Source organism: Lissotriton vulgaris, chromosome 4_1 (genome assembly GCF_964263255.1).
Source record: "Lissotriton vulgaris chromosome 4_1, aLisVul1.2, whole genome shotgun sequence".
NCBI lineage: Eukaryota > Metazoa > Chordata > Amphibia > Caudata > Salamandridae > Lissotriton > Lissotriton vulgaris.
Window position 1 is genome coordinate 1,578,713,636 of NC_141691.1, and position 14,586 is coordinate 1,578,728,221.

Genomic DNA, 14,586 nt, shown 5'->3' on the forward strand with positions numbered 1-14,586 from the left:
GCCGCGCAAAATACCCCGGGGGGACACCGGCTCTCTCCAGGTCCCCCCGGGACCCATAGAACAAAACAAGACCATGAGCGTTTCACTGTTGGAAGTTTCCCCCGAGCCGTGCAGGATCCTCACACAGCCACAGCCATCCCACGATGACGTCAAGCAATGACCTCTAGTTTTATTTACCTTTACCTGACTGCTAACTTGTAATAAACTTTCTTAACTATAGTCACTCATTCCTGGTACTTATTGTGTAGCCAAATCACTGTTAATTAAGTGTATTGATTAAAGACTAACTCCCTTTATTTCTCAGTTGGCAGAAAAAGGTCCATCAGATAGTTTTGGTAAGAGGGTCGGCCCAGAGTTGCATCAACTTCTATTTAAAAAGAAGTCAATGAGGGAATTGCATTTGATTCTCCTAATTATTATTTTTTTATCTCCAACTTTCACCTTTTAAAAGTTGGCATGTATATATGATGCACAGTATGTGTCATTTAAAGTGTTACAAGTTTGGCAGTAGAATGTCACTCAGAAATAAGCTGAAACCACGCAAATGTCACGCATAAGTAATCGAAATCTTGACAGCTATACAGGGCTTAGCTATTATATGGGGGCATTAGCGTGCTAGACATCTGATGTATTTGAACCTTATGAAAAACGCATTGATTTCTACCGCTCAACATAGTTTTAATTTTTTGTTCGGGATTATATAACAGTTCCACGATAAAAAATAAAAATTCAGTGATTATAAAAAAACGCCATGAGAGTAATCTTTTCACTGAACCTCAGTGTTAATTGCCCATTCAAGATGGCTACCTCGTTTACATCAATTCTCAGCGGTTATTGTCGCGTAAAATGGAAGAAAGCACAGCACTTGTATTTGATGTTATTCCCTCCAGTTTTTAGTCTTTCTTTTGTGTTTAGTTAAATTAATAATGAAATCTGCGGAAGCATCGTGACAGAACTGCATTAGAAGAGGCGTAGTAGGAAACGTCACTATTCTGAAAAGTTTCCTTAACGCTTATTGGTTGTTAGCCGGCGGTGCTTTCTGTATGGAAAGTTGCAAAAAGGTGGAGGACGAAGATCTGTACTCGTTGCTGGCAGGTTTAAGGTGACCTAGAGCGGTATCTGCGTAGTTGCCCAGCCGGTAAGGAAGGGGTTATTGTGTGCTACCCTGGTCACTTTTTCTTGTATGTGAGTAGTTTGGCGATGAAGCATATGGTAGCTATACGGTGTTTGGCGATCTGCCCCAGAGACCTCTTTAATATCCTCTTAATGACCGCGAGTGCAACTTTTCGGTAAAATTGTGGGTGACACGGAGCCATTCGCCCCTGTACGTTAACAGAACAAGATAAGTGCTGGCCTCAAAAGCATACACGAATGATGAATCATTAGGTATTTGTCTATGTATTCTTTTAACACTGTTCTGCATCCCGGTGAAACGGACAGCGAGCGCACTGATGCCTTGGTGTTGAGACGAGTGCGCTTAATAAAACCGCAAAATTGTTTAAATCAATCGTTGTTACCAACGTGAGTGATTGCCTTGTTACTCTAAAAAAAATCCCATTTAAATATGTACAGACAGCACAGCTGAAATGAGTAAAGCAGCATTATTTATAGTAACCCAATTCTATTGTTCACGCTTTTACTGTGGCCGTTTGTGATAATATACTTGTCGAGGACTAAACTAAATATATAGGTTTGAGGATTGTGCTGTGGCCTCTGCCCAATCAATGAGTATTGTGGCTAAATTAGTATTTGCGGTGGTGTCTCTGCCTGGTAAAAATCTCTGCTGCCAGGATGATATTAAATTAGCAATTTTACTATAGAGCCTTGTTGCATTTCAAACGGATAAAGATATTGGGCGAATAGAACCCGCAGTATTCCTCTTCCAGAATACTATTATATGACCGTGATTCTATGATTCCGGTATTGGCGCCCCTTCCCACATACCAGTGAACAGTTGAGGAAAAAGAAGTGCTATATATGGAGTACCTGTCTGCTTAATTCAAAAGGAATTGCATACTTGCTGGTTGCTTTTACAACAAACATTGGCACAGACAAATAGGTGTCGCCTATACAGGAGCTATTGGTTTTGAAAATGTTATGTTTCCCTGTTGTCCACCAGAAAGGCTGCTGTTCAGCATGGCTAAAAGTTAGTGGGGTGTCCTAGAGTGGAGTGTGGGGGAGCAGAGTGGAGAAGGGGAAGTTATTGGCGTGGATTGGAGTGAGCGCAAGTGGGGTTGATTGGGATGTACTGTACGATTATGTGTTAAAGCATAGTTTCAGAAATTACACTTAAGAAGGAAACTATGGGGCAGATTTATGTTAACTGGCGCATCCCCAGGGATGCGCCAGTTAACGTGCGCCACAGCTCTGCGGCGCACCATGGTGCAAAAACGGCACAGATGCGTGACGCATCTGTGCCGGAAATGTGGCGCATTGCTGGAGTTGCGTCGCAAGCGCGACGCAGCTCCATCAAGGCTCGGGGGTGCTCCATCTACACAATGCTGCATCAAGACCTACGCCTGCTTCAAGCAGGCGCAGGGTTTTGACGCAGCATTGGCCTGAAAGTGACTGAGTGAAATCTCATAGATTTCACTCAGCCACTTTCAGGAGGCGATCGTGCGCAGGAACGCCCCCCCCCCTCCCCCCTGCGCAGGAACGCCTCCTTATGGCGCAGGGCTTTACAACGTGACGCATCTCCTAGATGCGCCACATTGTAAATAGGGCGTATTGTTTGCGTCGCAGTAGCGTCAAATAAAGTGACGCAATTGCGGCGCAAGGGCATCATAAATCTGCCCCTATGTTGCTTTGTAATAGATAATCCTTATCTTTTGTGAACATCGCCCATAACCAAAAACAAATGATAACATGAGTACTAGGTGAGAAAAGATGACTTGTCAAAATAAAAGAAAGTTAGCTATAGAAAATAAATCTTTGCAATTTTGTTTGTTCAGCTGGGCATTTTGCGAGTCATACATCTTCAGTTTGCAGGGCATTAAAAGATTAAAAAGAACAAAATATTACCTCAATCATGTCTGGAGCAGCGGACGGGCACTGATTAAGTTGAATCAATCAGTGCTTGGTCCCTGCTTTACAGAGAGGAACGGAAATTATGTTAGGCCTGTGTTGATGAATTTAGAGGCTATAAAGAAGAGTGCCATGCAAGCCAACAAATGGTTAGCAACGTGACAAAGGGTGGTGACTGGGAGAATAGGCGCACAATTCACAATACTGGTACAAAATAGTTTCCTGTCAAGGTGAGTAAGTTATTGTCCATATATCTTGTCTGTGCTCAGGAGGAGGGAGAGCCACCCAATCTGCCTTGGTTGGAAAATAACAACTTCTCCTCAATGTTAAAATGGGGATCTCCGAGCACTCAATGAGTCAAAAGATGTGTAATAGTTACATTATCCACTGTCCTTTAATTTGAACATCCAAACACTTGACATTGCAGTTTGTCCGTTAAATGTCTTGCCAACATGTTTTGTCTGTTATTCTAAATATTAACATCAGACATCATCAGGGCCGCAAAAGTAATCTCAAATTTACCCATAAATTTGCTAGGTACTATATCCAGTCAACAAATTAGGAATCTATTGTTCTAAACGATTAATACAAGAATTAGAGTAAGTCTTCATCGTATTGTGGAGAGACGATCGTTCCCAGGGTGTATCCGGTCTGTGGCGTTGCATTAATAGCTTGGAAGAAAAGATTACTAAGTCGTGACTGGCTATAGTACCTAGCAAATTTATGGGAACATTTGAGATTACTTTCAAGGCCCTGCAGAAGTCTGATGTTAAAATTTAGAATAACAGACGAAACACGTGTTGGCAAGGAACTTAACAGACAAACGACAATGTCAAGTTTTTGGATGTTCAAATAAAGGACATTAGATGCCAGACCTGTTACATGTCATTTGACTCATTGAGTGCTCGGAGATCCCTATTTCAAAATGGTAAGCAAAGGGCAAGATCCAAGCCCTTCTTGTTCGCAACAGTGTCTGTGCAAGTGAGACGCATGCTCTTGCAGGCTCGGCCCTAAAAAGGACTGATGCAATGTTGTCAACAATTTCCTTATAAGTAATTAGTTGAGTTAGGTTTGCTATGTCCTGATCTAGACATTTAGCTAGGTTACTGCCCTTGAAGGACAGAGGAATTTTCATTTCATAAGTAATATTAGAATGATCTGTGGAGCATAATGATTTGTAATAACTTTGAAACATCTCAACAATGCTGGATTGATCTAAAACACAAGTTTGCGCCCTGATTTTGGTAGAACCCTTTAAGGAGCAGTGTTAATTCATGTTTGGCAACCTAATAAAGTGCCAGTGGTGTCTCTGTAATCGAACTGCAGAAACGTTTATCTCCTGGCTTGTTTAACAAGTTTTCTTTTAAATAAAGCTATATTTTTGATTGGGTTTTTTTAATTGTTTTCCAGGTTTTTGATTATAGGTTTGCATCTTCTTGCCTCATGGTGAGTTTAGTATGGAGGTTTTCTAGTGCCACTAGTTGAGATCTTAGACTATTCTCTTATGATTGTTTCAGCCATCTGATTGGAACCACATATTTTTAGTAAAGACACTTGTACCCAAACATTGGCAAACCCAAACATTGACAAAGAACACTAATAACATATAACTTCCCCCACCTCCCTTGAGGCTATGACTGACGTCCACGATCTCACTGAACACTCCAATGTGTCCATCACAAGCATGCTAGACACAATCGCCCCAGTACAGTTAAAAAGAATGCCTTCCATAGTCTCCAAACCCTGGTACAACGGCAGTCTAAACGGTGAGAGAAGAAACCTGAGACTAGCTGAAAGATTGTGGCGACCCTCGCCGTCCCTTGACCATTTCAAACATCTGAGATCTCTAAGGAGAAGCGTGGCTCAATGTTTAGAGCGGCAGACCCTGATGCAGAGGCCTGGCCCCGGACCAGGGTTTAATCCCCGCCCCATAGTGGTTGAGTATGCTAAGTACAACGAGGGAACTGGAGGCAGAAAAGCAAGCACAACGAGGGAACGGGGCAGAAAAGCAAGCACAACGAGGGAACAGGGTTTTTAAAAGAGGGGCTTGAAACGGGTCTCCATCGGACTTTTTGTGCACTGGCACAGGCGGTCCGTTTTTTCCACACTGCAGTGACAGCAGGCACATCGATGTGCGCCCCTCACACTGCTCACTTCTCACTCCTGGAGAAGTTACGGCATGACGTCCTGCCAGGTGAGCGTAGCTGGGGAAGGGAAATCCTTTAAAGAGAGCAATTTTCTCTCTCTGGATTTCCCTTCTCTTTTTGAAACTCAGGTGCAGCTACATTGTCGTGGTGTCGCCAGAGATTTAAGTGGAAGATTTTTCAAAATGATATACAAGCCATAGTTGCTGCTTATTTATCTATCTGGCTGCCGGCTGCCTCCGCTGTTGTTGTTTTTTGCCTTGTTTTTACGGTATTTTGTGCCTGTTTTTATTTATTTAGTTGTGCCTGTGTTTTGGTTTCCTTCCTTGTTGTCCGCCTACCTCGCCGCCCTCCGCTCTCCCTTCCCGCCCTCCGCTCTCCCTTCCCGCCACCGCCGCTTTTCCCCGCCCCTTTTTCTATTCTGTACCCTCCCCGCTCCCGCCTCCCAGCTGCTCCGCCCACCCGCGCACTTGGTCTTAAATGGCGACCGTGCGACGCAGGTGAGTGTGACCCACTTGTGGGACAACCCCGCGCCGCACGGCCACCAGCTGCTGCGTGTGCCCCTTGCCTGCCCTCTGCCTCGCTGCCTGCCTCGTTGCCGGCTGCCTCCGCTGTTGTTGTTTTTTGCCTTGTTTTTACGGTATTTTGTGCCTGTTTTTATTTATTTAGTTGTGCCTTTGTTTTGGTTTCCTTCCTTGTTGTCCGCCTACCTCGCCGCCCTCCGCTCTCCCTTCCCGCCACCGCCGCTTTTCCCTGCCCCTTTTTCTATTCTGTACCCTCCCCGCTCCCGCCTCCCAGCTGCTCCGCCCACCCGCGCACTTCGCCTTAAATGGCGACCGTGCGAACGCGCAGCGGTCACGCGCAGCGGGTGCGCCGTTTGTGCGCCGAAGGCGCGCCAAAGGTAAGCCCGTCTACGCCCGTCCGCGCCTGGACCGCGCCCAGTGCTAGGACCCCTGGCCCACGAGGACCCCGACAGACCCGCCTGACGTACTCCGCCGCCACCCTCACCGCACTCAACACCGGCCGACTCCCAGAATGCCATCAAGCCACTCCACGACGCACCCACGGACCTTTCAGCTGCCACGCCTGCAAGTTCACCTGCATCCGGACCAGCCTCGCACCAGCACCCGCCAAGTCGAACACCAGCAGCACCCACCTCAAGTGCATCCTGCTCAACACCCGCTCCGTCCACAGACACGCCATCGAACTCTGGAACCTTCTAGACGCCACAGCCCCTGACGTTGCCTTCCTCACGGAGACCTGGATGAACGCCTCTTCAGCTCCCGACATCGCCATCGCTATCCCAGAGGGCTACAAGATCGTCCGGAGGGACCGAAACGCCAACCAGATGGGAGGAGGCATCGCCATCATCCACAGGAACACCATCCGTCTCACGACCAGCACCGAACACCTGCATTTCCAGATCCACACCAACCCGAACACCACCCTCAGAGGCACCCTGATCTACCGACCCCCTGGACCACGCTCACAATTCAGCGAGGACATCGCCGACTTCGTCAGCCCGCATGCCCTCCCCTCCGCTGACTACATCCTCCTGGGAGACCTCAACTTCCATCTGGAGAACAACAACGACCGCAACACCAGCACCCTGCTCGACAACCTCGCCAACCTTGGACTCAAGCAACTGGTGTCCACCCCCACCCACCTCGCCGGACACACACTCGACGCAGTCTTCTCTTCCAGCACAGACATCGACTTCAGCCACGCCACAGAGCTTCAATGGACGGACCACAGCTGCGTCCACTTCACCTTCAAGAGAACGACGACCCACCAACACCAGCAACAGGCCGCCCGCAGAAGCTGGAACAAGATCACAGCAGACCAGCTCGCCACCTCCCTGAGCCAGCACCCTCCTGCCAGCTCAGCGAACCCCAGCCAGGCCGCCGACAACCTCACGAAGTGGATCAGCATCTTCGCGGACGAGCTCGCCCCGCTGAGGACCCCGCCCAGCAGACCCGGCAGCAAGAAAGCCCCGTGGTTCACCGACGAACTCAAGAGCTCCAAGAAGAACTGCCAAGCCCTCGAGAAAGTCTGGAGAAGGGAACCGACACCGGACAACAGGACCTCCTTCAAACTTGCCACCCGGAAGCACCACCAGCTGATCCGCGCCGCCAAGAAAACAGCATTCAAGGACCGGTTGGACAACAACGCACACAACTGCAAGGAACTCTTCAACATCGTGAAAGAGCTTTCCAACCCCAGCGCAGGAAACAACGACATCACCCCATCGCAAGACCTCTGCAACTCCCTCGCTTCATACTTCCACAACAAGATCGCGGACATACACAACAGCTTCAACAACCAACCAACGCACACCATGACCGAACAACCACCCCCCACCACCACCCTCCACGCCTGGACCCCGATCAGCACCGAAGACACCATCCGCACGATGAACTCCATCCACTCCGGATCACCGACCGACCCCTGCCCTCACCACGTCTTCAACAAGGCCGACGCTGTCATCGCACCCCACTTGCGAGACCTCATCAACACATCCGTCGACACCACCATCTTCCCTGAGAGCTGGAAACACGCCGAACTCAGCGCTCTACTCAAGAAACCAACAGCGGACCCCACCGACCTCAAGAACTACCGCCCCATCTCGCTCCTCCCGTTTCCAGCCAAAGTCATCGAGAAGACCGTCAACAAGCAGATGGCCGCCTTCCTCGAGACGAACGGATCCCTCGACCCCTCACAGTCCGGCTTCCGAGCCAATCACAGCACCGAGACCGCCCTCATCGCCGCCACCGATGACATCCGAGCCCTGATGGACAATGGAGAAACAGCGGCCCTCATCCTCCTAGACCTCTCCGCGGCATTCGACACGGTCTGCCACCGCACCCTAGTACGGCACCTCAGCAACATCGGAATCCAGGACAAGGCGCTGGAATGGATCATCTCCTTCCTCGACGGAAGAACACAGAGAGTCCGCCTACCACCGTACAAGTCAGAGGCCTCCGAAGTCATCTGCGGCGTCCCTCAAGGATCATCTCTGAGCCCCACCCTCTTCAACGTCTACATGAGCCCCCTCGCGGCCATCGTACGCAAACACAACCTCAGCATAATCTCCTACGCCGACGACACCCAGCTGATCCTCTCCTTGACCAACGACCCCGCCTCCGCCAGAGCCAACCTGCACGAAGGGATGAAAGAGGTAGCCGAGTGTATGACGACCAGCCGCCTGAAACTGAACTCTGACAAGACGGAGGTCCTCATCCTGGGCTCTTCACCCTCCGCCTGGGACGACTCCTGGTGGCCTCCCGCCCTGGGCACCGCACCCAAACCGACCGACCATGCACGCAACCTGGGCTTCATCCTGGACTCCTCCCTCTCTATGACCAGGCAAGTCAACAACGTCTCCTCGGCATGCTTCAACATCCTACGCATGCTACGGAAGATCTTCTGGTGGATCCCCACCGAGACCAGGAAGACCGTCACCCAGGCCCTCGTCACCAGCAGACTGGACTACGGCAACGCCCTCTACGCCGGTACCACCGCCAAGATCCAGAAGAGACTCCAACGGATCCAGAACGCCTCAGCCAGACTCATCCTCGACATCCCACGAACCAGCCACATCACCGGACATCTGAGAGACCTTCACTGGCTCCCCGTCAACAAAAGAATCACCTTCCGCCTCCTCACCCACGCACACAAAGCCCTACACGACCAAGGCCCGAGCTACCTCAACAGCCGGATCAACTTCAACGCTCCCAAACGCCACCTCCGATCAGCCAACCACGCCCTCGCCGCCGTCCCCCGCATCCGAAGAGCGACTACAGGAGGAAGGTCCTTCTCCTACCTGGCCGCCAAGACCTGGAACTCCCTCCCTCCCGACCTGCGCCTGACCCAAGACCACCTCTCCTTCAGGAAGAAGCTGAAGACCTGGCTGTTCGAGCAGTAGCGGCACCCCCCCCCCAGCGCCTTGAGACCCTACGGGTATGTAGCGCGCTTTATAAATGTCACTGATTGATTGATTGATTGATTGATTGATTGATTGATTGATGCAACTAACAACCATTGACAAAGCCAATAGTCCTGATTTGTTGTAGGTATGATGTTTCCAGTTTTTATCATATAACTGGATGCAATGACAGAAACAGCCAAATACAAGTCGGGCGGCACACTATGTTATCGCATATTTTTAGTTTAAGAGTGTTAAGCCACGCCCTTAATTGCATTGACCACACCCCTTTGCGAGACCCTGAGTTTTTGTTTCCCACTTAAAGCCCTGCGTTTGCCTGGCAGTTTTGTAAGGTGGTACAGCAATGTGTAGCGCGGTTTGTAAGTGCCGATGCAATGCAGGCTTCACGCACAGCTCCTGTGTCTGGTTGCGCTTTCTTGCCCAAGACCGATACCAAATCACAAAGGCGTCTCAGATGAAACTACCTGCCTCAGCCAGCTCCTGTGGTGTGATGGAGCACAACATTTATTTTTCGAAGAAAACATTCTGAGCAGCCCGTGTGTTTTGTTGGAGTGGCTGCCCGCAGTGGCGGAAGTGACTTGGTAGAAATCGCTGTGGTGCTTTATGAAAAATTGAGCAGCCGTTACCTCAGAAAGGGTTTCCTTTTCAGTGTAGGCAAGCCCACCGCGGAGAGGCTGAATCGAGTTACAAGCACACTGTAATGCACCTCACAAGGCAGACGAGTGGGTATAGAAATGATTCCTCAGGAGAGCCAGAGAGCAGGTTTTTCCAGATTGAATACAATCGGTCAGGCCGGCCAGCCCTACTCTGAGTCTGAAAGCCTGTAAAGCAGTGCCTGGCATCGTAAAGCCTTTGTCGTGGCAGGATTAGTGGCTTTAGAAACACAAGCAGCACCACCATGTTTCTCCGGGGCGAAGCAAAAATGCCTTGGAGAAACCACCGTCATTTTTTGGATTGAGGGGCGTGTGTTCGTTCTCTCCTCATCCCATTGGCTGGAATGTTAAATTCCAGCCAATGGGAAGAGGAAAGAAAGTAAACAGAAAGAAACGAAAAACACCCCTCAATCCCAATAAGACGGGGCTTGAACGGAGTGATGCCCCTCTCCTCCAATGACTGGCCTCCGTTAAGGAAGCCAGCCAATGGAGAAGAGGGGCGGGTTCAAGCCCCCACTCTAGGAAAAACATAAAATCTCGGCTGCGTGACACTGCTGCGCAGTGTACGCTAGGCTGAGACCTAAAAAGCGTCAGCGGATCCAGGGCACAAGTCCTGAAAAAATAAGTGGGGGGACGCTGACGTCACGACAGGAAGTGACTTCACGAAAGGTGGCTTGCACCATCAGACTCTTTGCGTCCCCTCGCTCACCCCTTGGATGCGATTGCATCAGAGAAGGCAGTGCGTGAGCAGCGTTCTGAATGAGCTCCGATCTTGCCCCAGCGAGGCCAAAGAGTGAATGTGTGGCTCTATTTGCTCCAGTTACCGAGCTCCCGGTAAAATAAATGGGGGGACGCCGTCCATCCGCGTGGTACCCCGACTCGAACCCTGGGCAGATCATGCCGACCTAAACAACTTTCGCACAATCTCCAACATTTCGACTTTGGCCAAGGTCAGTGAGAAATGTGTTCACGTTCAGCTTTGTAATCACATAGAATGTTTCCAATTTCGTGACGGAAGCCAGATTGGAATTGGTCCAGGTCATAGTAAAGAATCTGCTATCACCCACATTGTTGATGATGTGCTCAAAATGCTGGATCAGAACCATTCCTGCCTTCTGATCTAGCTCGACCTATCGTCAGTCTTCGATACAGTTAAACATGATTGCTTACTCAACCTACTGTAGCATAGCATGGGGCTTTCAGGGTCCGTCCTAAATTGGTTTGCATATTTTCTCCACAATAGAACTCAAAGATTCAAGGTCAATCAATCTCTCCCGAACACTTCCTCAGTCAACATTCGAGTTCCACAAGGGTCCACACACTATCCAACTTGTTCACAGAGCCTTTAACTGAAATCTCGAAACTATCCAATGTCCATTATCGCATGTATGCCGATGATACCAACTGTACCTGAAAGTCTCCTCCCCTGATGATATCCATTCCCTCAACATCACCATACTGAAAGGCCAAAACTGGCTGACTCTAGATTGTGCCAAACTCAATGCTCTGAAAAGGACATTCCTTTTAATCCCTCCACCTAATCATTCATCTGTCATCAGTGAATGAATGAATCAGCTAACAGCTCTTAACTGCATATCACACATCATTGACTCCAGGAGTTCTTTGGGAATAATGCTAGACGAGCCCGAACATGCGGAAACGTATTCCTGCCCTCACCAGGGGAACTAACTTCCAAATGAACATTCTAAGGAAAATAAAACCTTTTCTCCTCCCCAATGACTTCAAATTTGCGGTGCAATCTCTGGTGATCTCCAAGTTGGACTATGGAAGTGCAATCCTCTGTGGACTCCTGAGATCGAAGATGGGTCCACTCAGGGCCTTTCTTAACTCTGCTGCTAGACTCATCACTGGCTCAAAAAGATACCATCATATTACACTGGAGCTGAAAACCCTAAATTGGCTCCCTTGTGAAGTAAGGATACAACAAAAAATTGCTTGTATGACTCCTAAAGCCTTGCAGTACAGCTCCCCACTATACCTCGCACAAAAACATATACTATCTGGTGGCTCCAGATCCTCCAGAAGTGGCAGCACCCTTCTGCTGAAACCTCAGAAACTCCGAAAAATGAAAACTTATGACTGAGCTTTCACAGGTATTGTCTCGAGAATGTGGAACTCCTTTCCTCCGGAAATCAGGACGATCCCTTCAACTGTTAATGTAAAAAGGAAGTTAAAGCACTTCTGATGAACAAACTCTTGCCCTAGAATCCCCTTGCCTTATACATGCTCAAATACTCGTCCCCTTATTCTCCATGCCTGCTCTGACCTATTTTTTTGCTTAGACTCTTCATGATTATATATGCCTTGTCGTCATTGAGCTTCTCTCCCCTGACACTTCGGACCACCTTGTTGTTTGATATATAGGTCTATTCTCTTTTCATAAAGCACTCTGATACCCCAATGGACCTTCTTTACGCTTTATAAAACCTTTTAAATAAATAAAAAGAACTTAAAAGCATGTAATTTATTTCAATTTTATCTTGTGACCGTCATGTAAGTTGAGAGAAATAACATGAGAATTCTTTTACATGTTCTTGTTAAAACCTAAAGCTATATTTTCTCCTAAGCACAGCCTATTCAAATAAATATATGAACTAAAAGCATACTATCCAAACACAAAATAAATTGTAGTGCACAATGTTGCGCACTAATGAAAATAAATGCATCCGTTTTTGCAAGGGAATAGTGACTTTTGGCCTGGGGAAATGCATGATACGGGGCGGGGGGCTAAAAATGACACAATGCCATAGTTGCAGTTTACTCTGACTCTTGGGGAAATGAGAGAATTTTTTTACGGGGGAGGTTAACAACTTGAGTTATACAAGCTAAAAGTCCTGCCGTATGACACACCACGCTGGGTAAGTACATTCAGGTATGAGCTCTGAAGGATAGAAACTTGACACTTACGCAAGGTGTTGGGCCAGAGAATATTCCAGAATTCGAAGCTCGAACAGCTGTACAGAGGTAGGTGTGTTTTACGTGTAGCTGCAGGGTATCCAACTGGGGTGCAGGGTGAAACCGAGCAGAGGGTGGCAATAGTGGGTGGGCGGCATGGGTAGCCTAGTGGGGGGAGGCCCATATTTGTCGGAGAGTTAATGAGCTGAGCGGTGGATACATTGGTGTGCGAGGGTATTGTTTCCGTCCCAAAAGGGTGCCCAGGGCAAGGATCATCAGATTTGCCAGTTTACTGGGAGCAGCTCAGAGGGCTGGGGAGTTATGTTGAGGCACTGGATAAAGTGCACTGTGGTTGGGGAGATCCAGACGCAACATCAAGTGTTAACCGGTGCTTTTAACGCGGGGAGGTCGTCATTTCCCATGTGCTGCAGAAAGTGGGTTAGAATCACAGGAGAGCAATAGGGTGCTTCACAGGTTGCACAGCTTTTCATAGCTGAAGGCCTCCTCCTTCGCTCGACCTTTGCATCGCTGCATGTCAAGCTGCTTTTGGCAGTGTCACCGGGGATCTCCCCTGAAGCGCGCATACTTGCTGGCCTGGAGAAGCACCAGAGCTGTGAAACGCCTTTGCACCCTATGTTATGTTATGTTAAAAATATTTGGTACCGCGCACGATCACCAATTGGTTTCTTGGCGCTCAGAGACAAGTGGAGGAAGGACGCAGGGGAGTAGAAGCGGCTAATCATGAGCAAGATGGAACAGGAAAGTTTTCAAGAGTTTACGAAAAGTAATATAGTCAGGAGTGAGCCGAATTTAGAGGGGAAAGGAGTTCCAGGTAAACGGAGCGAGAAAGGAAAAACAAGCATCACCGTGTTTTTTACGTTTAAACCTTGGAGTGATTAAGAGATTGCTAGCAGAAGATCTGAGGTGTCGAGAGGAGACGTGAGGGTGAAGGCTACGGGAGATGAAGGCAGGGGCGGAAGCAGATAGAGATTTGAAAACGGTGCATCCCATTTTGAAGATGCAACGGTGCGCAACCGGGAGCCAGTGCAGTTTTTTCAACATCGGCGTGACATGTTGGTGTTTGGGCTGTTGGAAAACCAGTCTGGCTGCCTGGTTTTGCACCAGTTGGAGCCGGTGAAGGTGGTATGCGGGAATCCCCACGTACAGACAGTTGGCATAGTCAATACGTGAGGTGACCAGGGCCATGATGACGGGATAAGAGCCTCTGATGATAAGAACCTTCGGATTTTCCCAATTCTGCGAAGGTGGTAGAAGCAGGCCGAAGTGACGGCGTTGATATGGGGTCGCATCAAAAGGTCACTAGAAATGATGGTTCCTACGCTCTTCACAGAGTTGACTGGGCAGGGGGGGGGAGCCAAGGGCTGGGGGCCAGAAATTAGGAGTCCAAGGGTGCGAAGGGCCACCGATCAAGACCAACTCTGTCTTGCTGGGGTTGAGCTTCAGCTGGCTGAAGTTCATCCACTCGTAGATGGTGAGCATTATTGATTGGAAGTTAGAGCAAGAGAGAGGGGAAGAGTCGATGGGAAAAATTAGTTGCAGATCATCTGCGTAGTTAAAGATGGTGACAGAGGAGTGACGAAGAGAGGCAAGAAGGGGCTGCATATATAAATTAAACAAAAGAGGGGACAAGGCAGAACCCTGGGAAACACCACAGGAAAGTGAAATTTGGGGGGCAGAGAAGGGGGACAGTTGTACCGATTGGGAGCGGTGTTGAAGGAAGGACTCGATCCAAGACCGGGCCGGGCCCTGGATGTCCGCATTTCTGACACGGTCGATCAGAATGACATGATCAACCGTGTCAAAAGCGGCCGAGAGGTCTAATAACATCAGGGCCTGGGCCAAGTTCTTGTCAGCCCCCTGTCTCAGCGCATCCATGACCGCT

The 14,586-nt window shown here is 48.9% G+C and overlaps 1 protein-coding gene across 2 annotated transcripts in view; it reads left to right on the forward strand.

The window, feature by feature from the left end:
• Positions 1–898: 898 nt before the first annotated feature.
• MTFR1 (mitochondrial fission regulator 1) overlaps positions 899–14,586 on the forward strand; it is a 367,443-nt gene continuing 353,755 nt past the window's right edge. Inside the window, exon 1 of one of the 2 annotated variants that reach the window (XM_086965807.1) lies at positions 899–1,138. The gene's annotated coding sequence lies outside the window, so the exon portion shown is untranslated. Of the gene's footprint in view, positions 1,213–14,586 lie in introns of both variants that reach the window. The other variant, XM_086965808.1, reaches the window with a different exon arrangement.